The 15,524-nt window shown below is 32.2% G+C and overlaps 1 protein-coding gene across 2 annotated transcripts in view; it reads left to right on the top strand.

The window, feature by feature from the left end:
• Pih1D1 (PIH1 domain containing 1) overlaps nt 1–15,524 on the top strand; it is a 53,326-nt gene that overhangs the window by 25,650 nt on the left and 12,152 nt on the right. The gene's annotated exons all lie outside the window — the stretch shown is intronic.

A 15,524-nucleotide genomic window follows, 5' to 3' on the forward strand; every position in this document is an offset into this window, starting at 1 on the left:
CCTCAATATAGACCGGTGGCTTTAGGACGCTAGTTATTGTAATGTGTAGAAGAAATTAATTCTGTTTTAGTTTTGACCAAACATTTTATTAGTAATAGTAAAAGAATACTTAAAATACTAATAAGTTAGCTATTAGCAATAAATATTTGTGGAACATTTCGGTTTTTTAAGCATCCTCGTATTTTAATTGCTTTTAAACGTCGAAGCTCCCCTTGATAGGTCATAGCTTCCATATAAGGACCACATCTGAAAAATACATAAATGCGAATAAATATTTATATAATGCTTTCAATGAAATTGGACAGGAGGCCTAGAGTATTGAAACTAGAGGACTGACATTTTTTCCAAATAGTATTTGTTGATTGAATTAAAATGCCTTAACGAGAAGACCTAGAAAATCGAAATTTATCAGAAATAGTTATTGATAATAACTTATGAGTGCAAAAAATATGTTGAACTGGTAAAAAGAGTTGGACCAGAATATCACTTATTTGAATATACATATTTTGCTCCCGATATTACCTCATGTCTATACTTGACGAATATTTATTATAACAATTAATGACGTTTGTTGTCAAGACAAAAGCACTAACAATTTTGTCATAACGAAGCAATAATACTAATAAATGGGGACTATCTATATATATAAAAGAGTAACGTTACTGACTGACTGATTCATCATCGCACAGCCCAAACGGCTGAAGCTAGAATCACGAAATTTTAACTGTGGGTTCCTCCCTCCCCAAAACGATCCGATAAGAAGGGATTTTTGGAAATTCGAACGTTTAGGGGGTAAAAAAGGGTAAAAACGGGTAAATTCGGTAACCTTATATCTTCAAAACTAATAAAGATACAAAAAAACTTAAAGTTGCATGTTACTCCATTTAAAAAATAAGCTGACAGGTGTTTCGTACTTTTTCGAAATTCGAAACATTTAGGGGAGAAAACGGGTAAAAACTGTATTTTGGTACTTTTTTTGCACCCTATGTATCTTTTAAACCAATAAACATATAAACAAATTTTAAATCGCATTCTTTACTTATCAAAAAATAAAAAATATAAGTTTGGTACTTTTTGGAAATTCGAACCCTTAAGGGATAAAAATTGTGTTTATTTTTGGTACTTTTTCATAAAATATGTTTTTCTATAATTTGACATAGGCATACGAATATTTTATTATGAGATCCCACCACGATACAGAAATTTATTTGAATTAAATTTTACCAAAGCAATGGGGATAAAAAAGGTACCAAAAAGGGGATAAAATCGGAAAAATACATTTTATTGAAATTATTAAGCCAATTTTGATAATTTTTTTAACACTGGTTCCTGGATTCATACAAAAATTAACTAACAGGGTGTTATTTGGAACTCGAGTGCCAAGGTGTATATTGGGTAAACAGTTTGGTACTTTTTTAAAATATATTTTTTCTTGGGCACATTAACACAGATTTTAATATTTTGAGACATGTCTGTAGCATAAACAATTTTGGCAAAATGGAATATTTTTAAAGGTCGAACTTGAGGGGTGTTCGAGGAAGAAAAGGGAAATTGGTACTTTTCTCCTAATGGTACTTTTTTAATATTTTAAATTATTGCACTTATCGACATTAAAGTTAGCTGATCTGTATCTGAGTGAAGTTTGTGTTAGGCATAGGGTATAATATTTAGGTACCAAAATGTGTGAACAGAACTATAGGTACTTTTTTGTTCTTCTAATGGTACTTTTTTGAAATTTCTATAACAATGGACTTAGAAACATGAAATTAAACATATATGGTCCTAAGTGAGTGAGAATTCTAGGGGGAGACTTTTTGGTACTTTTTCTTTATTGGAATGGTACTTTTTGTAATTTCTTCACCAATGAACCTAGAAACATAAAATAAAGCTTATATACAGGGACATAACTGTTATAACCAATATTGGAAAAAATCCTGAAATAATTGTTTATCAAGAATTTTTGAAAAATGGTCCCTGAATAACAGTTAAAAATAACCAATATTATTTTGGTCTTTGGTAACCATTATAAACGATTTTTATTTTATTTGGTCTTCAATAACCATTATGAAAGATTTTTATTTTTTTAGGTCTTTAATAACCATTATAAAATATTTTTATTTTTTTAGGTCTTCAATAACCATTATAAAATATTTTTATTTTTTTAGGTCTTTGATAACTATTATTAAAGATTTTTATTTTTTTTGGTCTTCCGTAAACATTTTGAGTACCGACAAAGTTTTTTGGTCGCATGGACCTGGTTTTCTTGTATTTTAAAATAGACAGAGAAATATAAATTGGTTCAGAATTTCATAAGAATTAAGAATATTTATGATTATAAACAGTTTTCTTTTAAAATGAGCAATATGTGGGAGCTATGACTAATTATGGACCAATCGGCATAAAATTAAGTGACATGTCTTCTATATATATGAAAGTTATTTGTGCTAAATTTTATTTGAATACCAACTTTTTTAAGAAATCTATACTCGTTAAAATGCTTTTCGGAAGTGGGCCTTTTATGGGAGCTATGACTAATTATGGACCAATCGTCACAAAATTTAGTAGTGAGAGTTCGGCTTATATAAAACTTATTTGTGCTGAATTTGGTTTGGATATCTATATAACTAAGATATTTATGAGGGATTATCTATTTTCAGATAGGACAATCGTTTGGGGGCTAGGAGAAATAATAGACGGATTCTAACCAAATTAAATAGACTTCGTCCTTGGGGCACTATACGCTATATCACTATGGTGGTGTAGGGTATAAATATTTGTAATGGCTGTAGTCTATCGAAGACCAAAAAATAAATTTTTTTTATAATGGTTATCAAAGACCAAAAAAATAAAAATCATTCATAATGGTTATTGAAGACCAAAAAAAATAAAAATCTTTCATAATGGTTATCAGAGACCGAAATAAATAAAAATCTTTCATTATGATTATTGAAGACCAAAAAATATAAAAATCTTTCATAATGGTTATCAAAGACCTAACAAAATTAAATTTTTTCATAATGGTTATCATAGACTAAAATTTTTTTGAGTTATTTATAATTGTTATTACGGGACCTATTTTTTTGCAGTTATTTTTTCTATAACCAATTGCTTGTTTAAAAAAAAATAACAGTAATTTCGGGTCCCTGTTATATATAAACCGAGTGAGTAGGAAACCACAAGTGTGGGTTTTTTGGTACTTTTTCTATATTCTAATGGTACTTTTTTGAATTTTCTATAACAATGGACTTAGAGACATGAAATTAAGCATATATGGCCCTAAGTGAGTGAGAATTCTAGGGGGAGACTTTTTGGTACTTTTTCTTTATTCGAATGGTACTTTTTGTAATTTCTTCACCAATGAACCTAAAAACATGAAATTAAGCTTATACGGACCGGAGTGAGTGGGAATCTACAAGTGACTGCTTTTTGGTACTTTTTCTATATTTTCTGTAATAATGGACATAGAAATATGAAGTTAAGCATATATGGTTCTAAGTGAGTGAGAATTCTAAGGGGAGAGTTTTTGGTACTTTTTGTTTATTCTAATGGTACTTTTTTGAATTTTCTATAACAATGAACTTAGAAACATGAAATTAAGCATATATGGTCCTAAGTAAGTGAGAATTCTAGGGGGAGACTTTTTGGTACTTTTTCTTTAATCGAATGGTACTTTTTGTAATTTCTTCACCAATGAACCTAGAAACATGAAATAAAGCTTACATGGGCCCGAGTGGGTGGGAATCCACACGTGGTTGCTTTTTGGTACTTTTTCTATATTATAATGGTACTTTTTGAATTTTCTACAATAAAGGACCTATAAACATGAAATTAAGCGTATATGGTCCTATGTGAGTGAAAATTCAAGCGGATACTTCATGGTACTTTTTTTTATTATAATGGTACTTTTTTTTAATTTTCTATAACAGTGGACTTAGAAACATGAAATTAAGCATACACGGTCCTAAGTCAGTGAGAATTCTAGGGAGAGATTTTTGGTACTTTTTTTTAATCGAATGGTACTTTTTGTAATTTCTTCACCAATGAACCTAGAAACATGAAATAAAGCTTACATGGGCCAGAGTGGGTGGGCATCTACAATTGACAGCTTTTTGGTACTTTTTCTATATTATAATGGTACTTGGACCTAGAAATATGTAATTAAGCGTATATGGTCCTATGTGATTGAAAATTTAGCGGATACTTCATGGTACTTTTTCTTTATTATAATGGTACTTTTTTTAATTTTGTATAACAATGGACTTAGAAACATGAAATTAAGCATACACGGTCCTAAGTCAGTGAGAATTCTAGGGGGAGACTTTTTGGTACCTTTTCCCTATTCGAATGGTACTTTTTGTAATTTCTTCACCAATGAACCTAGAAACATGAAGTAAAGCTTATATGGACCGGAGTGAGTGGGAATCCACAAGTGCCTGATTTTTGGTACTTTTTGTATATTGTAGCGGTACTTTTTGAATTTTCTGTAATAATGGCCATAAAAATATGAAATTAATCGAAATTAATGTTCTAAAGTGAGTGAGAATTCCAGGGGGAGACTTTTTGGTACTTTTTCTTTATTCTAATGGTACTTTTTTGAATTTTTTATAACAATGAACTTAGAAACATGATATTAATCGTATATGTTCTAAAGTGAGTGAGAATTCTAGGGATAGACTTTTTGGTACTTTTTCTTTATTCGAATGGTACTTTTTGTAATTTCTTCACCAATTAACCTAAAGCCATGAAATTAAGCTTATATGGGAGTGAGTGGGAAACCACAAGTGGGGGCTTTTTGGTACTTTTTATATATTCTAATGGAACTTTATGAATTTTCTGTAATAATGGACATAGAAATATGAAATTAGGCGTCTATGGTCCCAAGTGAGTGGAAATTCAAGGCGCTTGGTACTTTTTCTTTGTTCTCATACGTACTTTTGTGAATTTACTATAATAATGGACCTAGCGTTTCCAAAAAACCAAAGAATTTCAAAACCGCGGTTTCGTTTTTTTTTTTGGGTTTTGTGATAATTTTTAAATATTAATTGTTATAGAAACAAAATTAGTTGATAATATAGGAAAGGCTATACAAATTTAAAATTCAAAATTGACGGGTTATCGTTTAGTGAATGCGAATTCAGAAGTGATAATCAATGGTACTATTTGTTTATTGCAATGGTACTTTTTGAATATTTTATAATAATTTTAGGCACACATGATTTTAAATGAATTTGAATTCACAAAAGGTGACTTTAGTGGTAACTTTCTTTTGCATTTTCTATAATAATGGACCCAGAAATATGAAATTAGACATTTACAATTAGATTCACAAAGGGAGACTTAATAGTACTATTTCATTCTTCTAATTGGGGTGGCGAAGCGCACCGGGTCTGCTAGTACTGGATAATTTTTTATAATGACAACGATTTTGACGTTTATCATGATAAAAATTTATCAGGTATAGACAGGGGGTTATTATGTTATTTTTGCCATAATTTCTACATTTGATGATTTTTTAAATAATTTTATTATTTTATTTCTAAGGTGGGGGCATATCTGTAGTTATGAAGTAAATTAACTATCAAATGTTGAAATGTCAGTCATTGGGCTGTCATCCTATGACATTTATTTAGTGAAAACCTGGTAAATTTTAGGCTTGGCACGCTATACTAGTGAACAACGAATTTTAAATGTGAAATTTTACTATTAAATTTACTCGTTAAATTTGAGCAGCTTTTTTATTCACATAATTTAATCGAAAAAGGTTTACATTTATTTTTAACAAAAAAATTAAAAATAGTTCAAAATATAAACTCAAAAAATTGTCCGTACCCTATAAATAAATATACATGTGTATTTAAAAACAGCATATTATGATAAAGAAGATGGACAAATTTAGTTATTTTAATAGAAAATATGATAGCTAATTTGGGCAATGACCCAAAGCACACTTCTATGGTTGTACGAAAATGGCTCCTCTACAACGTTAAGAAAAAAAAAAGACGACTATCATTTCCTGAACGCAATGACCCAAAGCACACTTCTATGGTTGTGCGAAAATGGCTCCTCTACAACGTTAAGATTTAAAACGCATAGAACATCTATAGATATATATGAGTTATTTTTGAGAAAAAAATTCGCCAGCATAAAATAACTAATAAGTACGGGCGGATTTTCATGCATTTATTATTGGAAAATATGCGCAAAATATGCTTCAAAAAAATCAAAATATGTCATAAAAATTTAAAAATATGCACTTATATTTTTGTGCAGAAACATAAAATACTTATTTATAAATCGCTCAATGCCCAAAAAATACTCAGTATAATACCCAGCATTTAGGACTCTTTAAATTATACTAAGAATTACGTTGTTAAAGTTTTTAAATTATAATTGTCCTAATATCTTGGCTCTAATCTTTAGAGCCGTTATTATGCGACTTGCCTTTTAAATCATCAAAATGTTGATCATGCTGTAAAGTAGCATCAATCCATCTTGTAATAAATACCTGCGAAGAGCGGTAATTGTGTATGTCAAATCACAAAATCTTTCTGTAACGAAATCTTATTAATCAAAATTTCAGTGAAAACAAATATGAATGTTTTTAATACAATTAATGAATTTTTGACACTTTAAAAAACTCTAAACTTTTTTGAAGAAAATTTTTTCGATATGATAATTTTCAATTGGTAGTTCTCGATGTCCACTAACAGAAAAACTTTTTTTTTTGTCGAGACAATTATTGCTCATTCACGACAAAAAATTTTATTTTTATAAAAAATTGGGATAATATGCATAGAAATATGCATTTCGATGTAAAATATAACAAAATATGTTGTATCAATAAAATATGCAAAAATAAGCCCTAACAAATCGATGACATTTTAAAGCAAATTGTGTGATTCGGATACATAATTAGTTTACATAGTATTGGGACGTTCAAGAAAAAACATGCATTTGCATATAAATCCGACCCAAAAAGTGGTCGAATTGCGACCACCAGGCGATCCTAGTATTGATTATTTTATAGAAAATTGTAGCATTTGAGAACATTTCTTAAAAGATATAAAATAATTGCATAAAGAATTCAAAAATGCTAAATTTCCATTAAATAAAAATTTAATACAAACCGGTTAACCGGTTTTTTTAAAAGACAATAATCGAAACCGGTTTTTTCAAAAACAGACTTTTTCGGTTAAACCGCAAACCGGTTTTTTAAATTTGCCGGTTTTTTGGACACTCTAGTACGGACAATTTTTTAGTTAATATTTTGAACTATTTTTAATTTTTTTGTTAAAAATAAATGTAAACCTTTTTTATTTTGCTATTAATTGGCAATTTTTATAATCACTTGATGGACTTTTAAAAAACATTTATTTTATTAAAATGAGGTAAGTATTTTCCGAATTATAATCAAATATATTTTCAGCTGAATGGGGTATGGACAATTGTTTGAGTCAGTGTATATACCCTACAATGTGATGAAGTGTTCAATGGCAACTGCAGCTGATTTATTCAGGGAATCTAATTCAAATCGGGCAGTGGATTCCAACACATTTGCTTTTTTTGATACTGCAATCGATTCAGATGCTATGCAACCAAAAACCGTATTTACGTGAAAGTGGACATTTGCCCGATATCATATTCCATTATTAATACCCATATTTCTACTTTACATTGGTAGCAATAAAACTGAATTGTTCAAATAAATGTGTGTTTTAAGCCAATTTACTTCATAACCTCAAATTTGTCAGTATATGTATATTAACCAATGTTGGGTACCGTTACCGCTAAACTATCGTTAACCTAAACTACCCTTTCATCTCGACTGCCGTTAACAAAAAAAAATACAGTTACCAGTAAAAATATTTTTTTTTATTTCGATAATTGATTTCATTGACATTTTCGGATTTTAAAATGTAATATAATACCATCTATGTAAACTTTATAAGAAATTGTCTTTATCATTAAATAATAAGCCAAAATACTGTTGTGTATGCGTATGATATAACCCGTCAGTATTATTAAACATATTATTATTAAACATATGGCAACTCATCGACATTTGCTGTCAATACTTTTTTTTTATTTTAACTTTACTTTGAATTACTTCTTTATATACACGCGCTTATAACCTAATAAAAATGAATTTATTGAATTAATAAAATATAACTTTAATTTCGAAAATATAAAATTGGTGTCAGAAGTGGGATTAAAGGAAGCTAATCAATGGAGAATATGGAGCTGAAGAATTTAACGGACTCTTTAGCTGAAGCTATACGCAGAGCAGTTATAGATGCAACACAAGCGGCTGTTGCGGACATGAATCCTTCGATGCCGACTTCTGTAAAGTCACCTGCTTTTTCTATGCCGGAATTTAAAAGAGGTGATGGTGCATCGGTAGCCGACTATTTTCAACGTTTTGAATGGGCATTGCAACTGTCCAAAATATCTGTGGCTGAATACCACAATTACACACGTGTACACATGGGGGCAGAACTTAACAACGCATTGAAAATACTAATTAGCCCGAAGAGCCCAGAATCATTAACATTCGACGAAATTAAAAATACACTAACTAATCATTTTGATAACAAGAAAAATAAATATGCGGAGAGTATTAAATTTCGCAAAGTAATACAGGACAAGGATGAACCAATTGCAAACTTTGCTTTGCGCCTAAAACAAAATGCTGCTCACTGCGAGTATGATAATTTCCTCGACCGAATGTTAACAGAGCAGCTCCTGTGTGGTATGAGATCACGCGACGTATGTGATGAAATCATCAGTAAGAAACCTGAAACGTTTGCAGCAGCGTACGAAATTGCGCACAATATGGAACTTACACACACCACGACGACAGAAATCAACCCATCAACATCAGAACAGTCTCATGAAGAGGAGATACATAGACTGCAACCCTCACTGGTGGATTATAAACGAAATTCTGCTAAAGGTAAGACCACTTCGCACGGTGCACAGTGCTCGGGATGTGGTGGTAGACATCCAAGGAATTATTGTAAATTTAGACAAGCCAAGTGTTATCGGTGTGGAAAGGTAGGACATATTTCAAAAATGTGTCGAAGTAAAACACATCGCATATCAGAATCAGAGGGAGAAGATCCAACCGACATGGTGCAAAAACTCAATAAAATTGAGATTGTTAACTTGATAGGATCAAATGAAAGAAAGTTAATAACCACACTTGTAGATGGTTATGCTGTGAAGATGGAACTGGACACTGGCTCTCCCTGTTCTATAATGAGTATAAATTCGATACGAAAAATTAAGCCTTTTTGTAAACTGCAAGCAACAGACAGACAATTTACAAGCTATTCTGGCCACAAAGTAAATTGTATGGGTCGCCTTCCTGTCAATGTATGTATTGGAAACACCCTCTGCAGGCTTAACTTATACATCGTAGACGGCAAGTTCGACACCCTAATGGGCAGAGAGTGGATAACAAATTTTGCAAAAGAAATCGACTTTGTTAAAATATTTACAACATCCAACCAGGTGAACAGCATTACAACAACATCTCCGGAAATGACCTCACAACAGCAAGAGCAACTGAATCGGTTACTTGATGAATTTAAAAATATATTTAGCAAAGTTGCAGGTAAACTAAGAGGACCACCATCAAAAATACACCTTAAGCCAGATGCCACCCCAATTTTTGCAAGGGCACGTGAGGTTCCGTTGGCACTCAGAGAAGCTTATATAAAAGAAATTGATAAGAAAATAACAGCTGGCCTATACAAAAGAGTTGAGTACTCCGAATGGGCTTCAACAACGCATGTTGTGACAAAAAAAGGTGGAGGCATTCGCATAACAGGTAATTATAAGCCGACAGTGAATCCACGTATAATCATTGATGAACACCCAATTCCAAAAATAGAGGATCTACTGAACAGAATACGAGGTTCAACGATTTTTTGCCATCTTGATGTGACGGACGCGTACTCACACTTGACAATAGACGACGAACACCCAATTCCAAAAATAGAGGATCTACTGAACAGAATACGAGGTTCAACGATTTTTTGCCATCTTGATGTGACGGACGCGTACTCACACTTGACAATAGACGACGAATTCGCACATGTACTCACGCTAAATACACCAACTCATGGACTAATCCGGCCAACTAGGGCAGTTTACGGCGCTGCTAACATCCCTGCAATCTGGCAGAGGCGCATGGAAAATTTGTTAAAGGACATACCAAACGTCCTATGTTTTTTTGATGATATTCTCGTGTATGCGGATAACTTCCAACATATGATTTTAAGTCTTCGATCAATACTGGACAAAATGAAGGAAGAGGGGCTTCGTTTAAATCGAGAAAAGTGTGTGTTTGCTACCCCAACGGTAGAATTTTTGGGCCATAAAATTGACCGGTATGGCATCCATAAATCCAACAAACATATTGAAGCCATTCAAAATGCGCCAAAGCCTACAACACCTGAAGAGCTTCAACTGTTCTTAGGCAAAGCTACCTATTATAATGCGTTTATACCTAACTTAGCTACAACATCAAGGCCACTAAGAGATATGTTACTTCAAAAAGAATTCATATGGAATATAAATGCGGATGAGGCGTATACTAAAATTAAAGACATACTTATATCACCACAGGTTTTAATCCCATACGACCCTACCCTTCCTCTAATATTGGCCACCGACGCAAGCAAATACGGACTTGGGGCGGTATTGTCGCATAAACTTGAAAATGGCCTGGAGAGACCAATTGCCTACGCAAGCCGCACTATGACTGAAACAGAGACAAGATACCCACAAATTGATAAAGAGGCGTTGGCGATCGTGTGGGCTGTAAAAAAGTTTTTCAAGTATGTATATGCCAGACACTTTACATTAATAACGGATCATAAACCGTTATCACAAATTTTGCACCCCGAAAAAGGGTTGTCTGCGTTGTGCGTAAGTCGAATGGCAAACTACTCAGATTTCTTAAGCAACTTTAACTATGACGTCGTGTATAAGCCAACCAAGGCAAATACCAATGCTGATTTTTGTTCAAGAATACCTCAAAGGGTACATAACATATCTAGTATAAATCCTAATGAATAAGAATTCGACGCATTTGACAATTTTATTATTGCCCAGGTGAACCAACTACCAATTAGAGCGGAAGCTATTGCCCGGGAAACTAGAAAAGATATTACTTTGGGCAAGATCGTTCAAACCTTAGAAGCAGGTCGAAGTCTTAAAAACGCTGGATATAAGTCACCTGAAGAAAACTACACACTCTCTGCTGGATGTTTAGTCTTCGAACATAGAATCGTAATACCGAGTAAACTGCGTGAGAAAATCTTAAATGACTTGCATGCGGCGCACCTTGGCATTGTGAAAATGAAGGGTCTGGCGCGCTCTTTTGTATATTGGCCCGGTATCGATAGCGATATTGAGAATGTGGCAAAATCCTGCAACTCGTGTGCAATCCACGCAAACAAACCAACGAAATTTGGTTATCACCACTGGGAGTACCCTAGTGGACCTTGGGATCGTATTCACATTGATTACGCTGGCCCCTTCTTAGGAGTAATGCTACTGATTGTAACTGACGCCTATAGCAAATGGATGGAGGTAAAAATTACAACTTCAACTACATCAAGTGCGACAACTCAAATCTTGGATGAAATCTTCAGCGCGTACGGTGTTCCAAAAACTGTAGTGTCCGACAATGGGACCAACTTTTCATCCGCTGAATTTTGTAACTTTTTGAAAGTAAGTGGGGTGGTATATCATAAGCAAACGGCACCGTACCACCCGGCGACTAACGGACAGGCAGAAAGAAGCGTCCAAACCATAAAAAATGCCCTTAAAGCTATGGGCTCGACGAAGTCTTCTATCCAAAGCAACATTAATAAGTTTTTACGGCAGTACAGAAATGCACCGCATGCTGGAACTGGCCAACCACCATCAATACTGTTTTTGGGACGACTACTGCGCTCACGGTTAAACTTGGTTCGACCAGATAGCACTACCAGCAAAATGAATGAAAAACAATATATCGATTTCAACCCAAACTTTCGAACATTCGAACCTAACCAACCAGTATATTTTTTGTCCGGTAACCCCAGAATGGAAAAATGGCTGCCGGGTGTTATTAGAACCCGCATAGGCGATCTCCACTACCAAATAGAATTCAGGAACAAACTCTTTAAAAGACACGTTGATCAAATTCGAGGCTCAAGTGGTGACAAAAAGCGAAAGAGGGGTGATGAATGTGGAAATAAACCAACCACTATGTGGGCAACGCACGGTGACTCTGCGCTATCAAACCCTCAATCAACGAATAGAGATAATGACGCTTTCATGAACATCGAATTTGCTACAAGTACCCCAAACAGTAGAGAACCGTCAACTATGCTGCGAACAAGGTCATCTGAGGGTGCGACTGTGATAGAGGCTGAAGTCGTGGAGGCGGAGGATATTGAACCACAGGAACCCAAACACATGGTACCTCCAGCAGCAAACTTCTCAACTACAAGCAGCAGTGAATCAAACGACACAACCAATGACCCAATAGCAGCACCAAGACGTTCGGCCAGACAAAGAAAACCAAGGGTATTGTTCTCTCCTTAGGCAGGGGAAGAAATGTTGTGTATGCGTATGATATAACCCGTCAGTATTATTAAACATATTATTATTAAACATATGGCAACTCCTTATCGACATTTTCTGTCAATACTTTTTTTTTATTTTAACTTTACTTTGAATTACTTCTTTATATACACGCGCTTATAACCTAATAAAAATGAATTTATTGAATTAATAAAATATAACTTTAATTTCGAAATAATCAAAATTACCGAAATAATCTTGATAATCGAAATAATCAAAATTAACGTAACCGTTTCGAATCGGTATCAAATCTAGATATTAGCACATTGATGTACTTACATAAATGTAGGTCATTAAAAATTTAAAATATATGTTTTAATATTTACTTTTATTATATTTAGATAATTTTCTATCAATAAATAATGATTGTGTTTATTTTAATTATTTTTATAAAACAAAGGATTTCATACATTTATTTTAAAGTGCATAAAAAATAGCTATTGATAAAAAGAAAAGTTATTCATGAATAGTTGTCGTCGCACAGTAAGGTCAAAAATAATCGCTTTAAAATGATGTACATATATGAAAATCCAACAAGGAATATGTCTAGAAAAACATACATATAAGTATGATCGATTTAGAATAGTGTCAAACCAAATGCTGGGCTGAAATTGTATGAAGCTCCATATTACAGGACAGAGCTTGGAAGCTAAAAACCGCACCATGTTGAGGACCGAAGTCCACTTATTTACATTTAAACTTCACATTTTGGTAATTTCTAACATTCTGATTAAAGGACAAGTTATTTGCAGTTGCAGTCAAAGAATTCAAACATTTGTAACAGCAGGCTCAATACCAAAAATACATTTTTTCTTAAGACGACACAATATATCTTTATATTTCTGGAACGATTTGAAATCATTTAAATACAGCTGAATTGATTTCGAGCGAGGCACCAAAAACAATATTAATTTCCTTACCTGTCATGATGCGTGAGATCCTAATGAATAACAGAAACAAGAATTAAATCGTAAATCCAATATATTAATGTTTAATAAATTTATATAAAAATTCAATAAATTTAAAAATTGTTTAAAACTAATATTAAATAAACGGTTTAAGTTTTATTACGCTTTATGTGTGTACCAGTTTTTTCTGGCTCACGCTACAAGTCGATTAATAATGAGTGGTATTAACATATTTTTTTCTCCCAAAATATGGAGGTGAGTATAAAATATTAAAACGAGAGATAATTACATTATAACTCGTAAATTGTTGATGTTACGCAAAAATACACAAAGTTGAAGATTAAAACAAGAATAAATAATTTTTGTAATGGCAGCTTATTACCTTTAGCCTTACATAGGAATATTTGTTCTTTGATATATTAATATATAAATACTTTTGTTATATACATATGGGGGATTTCATGTCAAGTGAACCAACTTTTGAAATCGATGTCTTCCGATCGGGATGAAATTTGCACCAAGGTTAGCTCTATTGGATAGTAACTCAGACACAATTTTTCAACAACATCGGTCGAGAACTCTCTGAGTTATAGGGGGTAAAATTTTGACAATTTGGTCAAACAGGGGTTTTTTCTTATCCATGTAACTTATTACCTATTGTTCTTAGCAAAATGTGTTCCAAATAGTATAGATAGCTATTTCTTCGATCTTTCGAAAAAAAATATTTAAAAAAAAAAATAAAAAATTTTTAATATTTTTTTTCCGAAATCAAAAACTTTTTTGACTTTTTTTTAAAATACGCTATTTTTTTTTTTTTTCTTAAAATAAAGTTTAGATATTTTCCTTGAACACCTACTTGGTCGCTTAGTGGGATGCGAGTGGGATATCTATCAAAATAAATATTTTGTAACTCAAAACATAAAATTTTTGACTTTTTTTGCAAAATCAAAAACTTTGTTGACTTTTTTTTTCAAAATGGACCCTTTTTTAATCTTTTTTTTTAGGTCAAACAAAAGCTTAGATATTATCCTTGAAGACCCTTTTGGTCGCTTAGTGGGATGCGAGTGGGATATCTATCAAAATAAATATTTTTTAACTCAAGACTTAAAATTTTTGACTTTTTTTTTTGCAAATACGATTTTTTTTCCAAATGGGCCCTTTTTTAAAAATTTTTTTTGTAGTCAAAAGAAAGCTTAGGTCCATTCCTTTAAGATATTTTTAGTCCCTTAGTGGGATGCGAGTAGGATATCTATCAAAATAAATATTTTGTAACGCAAGACATACAATTTTTTAATTTTTTTTTGCAAAATCAAAATTTTTTTCCAATATGGGCCCTTTTTTAATTTTTTTTTTTGCTCAAAAGAAAGCCTAGGTCCATTCCTTTAAGATATTTTTAGTCCCTTAGTGGGATGCGAGTGGGATATCTATAAAAATAAATATTTTGTAACGCAAGACATACAATTTTTTAATTTTTTTTTGCAAAATCGAAATTTTTTTCCAATATGGGACTTTTTTTTAAAAATTTTTTTTGCTCAAAATAAAGCTTAGGTCTTTTCCTTTAAGACCTATTTTGTCACTTAGGAAGATGTGAGTAGGATATCTATTAAAATAAAAATGTTGTAACTCAAGACATTCAATTATTGACTTTTTTTTTGCAAATTCGAATTTTTTTTCAAAATGGGCCCTTTTTTAAAAATTTTTTTTTAGTCAAAAGAAAGCTTAGGTCCATTCCTTTAAGATATTTTAGGTCCCTTAGTGGGATACGAGTGGGATATCTATCAAAATAAATATTTTGTAACTCAAGATATACAATTTTTGATTTTTTGGCAAAATCAAAAACTTTTTTGATTTTTTTTTAAAATGGGCCCTTTTTGTAATTTTTTTTTTTGCTATAAAGAAAGCTTAGGCCTATTCCTTTAAGATGGTTTTGATCGCTTAGTGGGATGCGAGTGGGATATATATCAAAATAAATGT

The sequence above is a fragment of the Calliphora vicina genome, chromosome 2 (genome assembly GCF_958450345.1).
Source record: "Calliphora vicina chromosome 2, idCalVici1.1, whole genome shotgun sequence".
NCBI lineage: Eukaryota > Metazoa > Arthropoda > Insecta > Diptera > Calliphoridae > Calliphora > Calliphora vicina.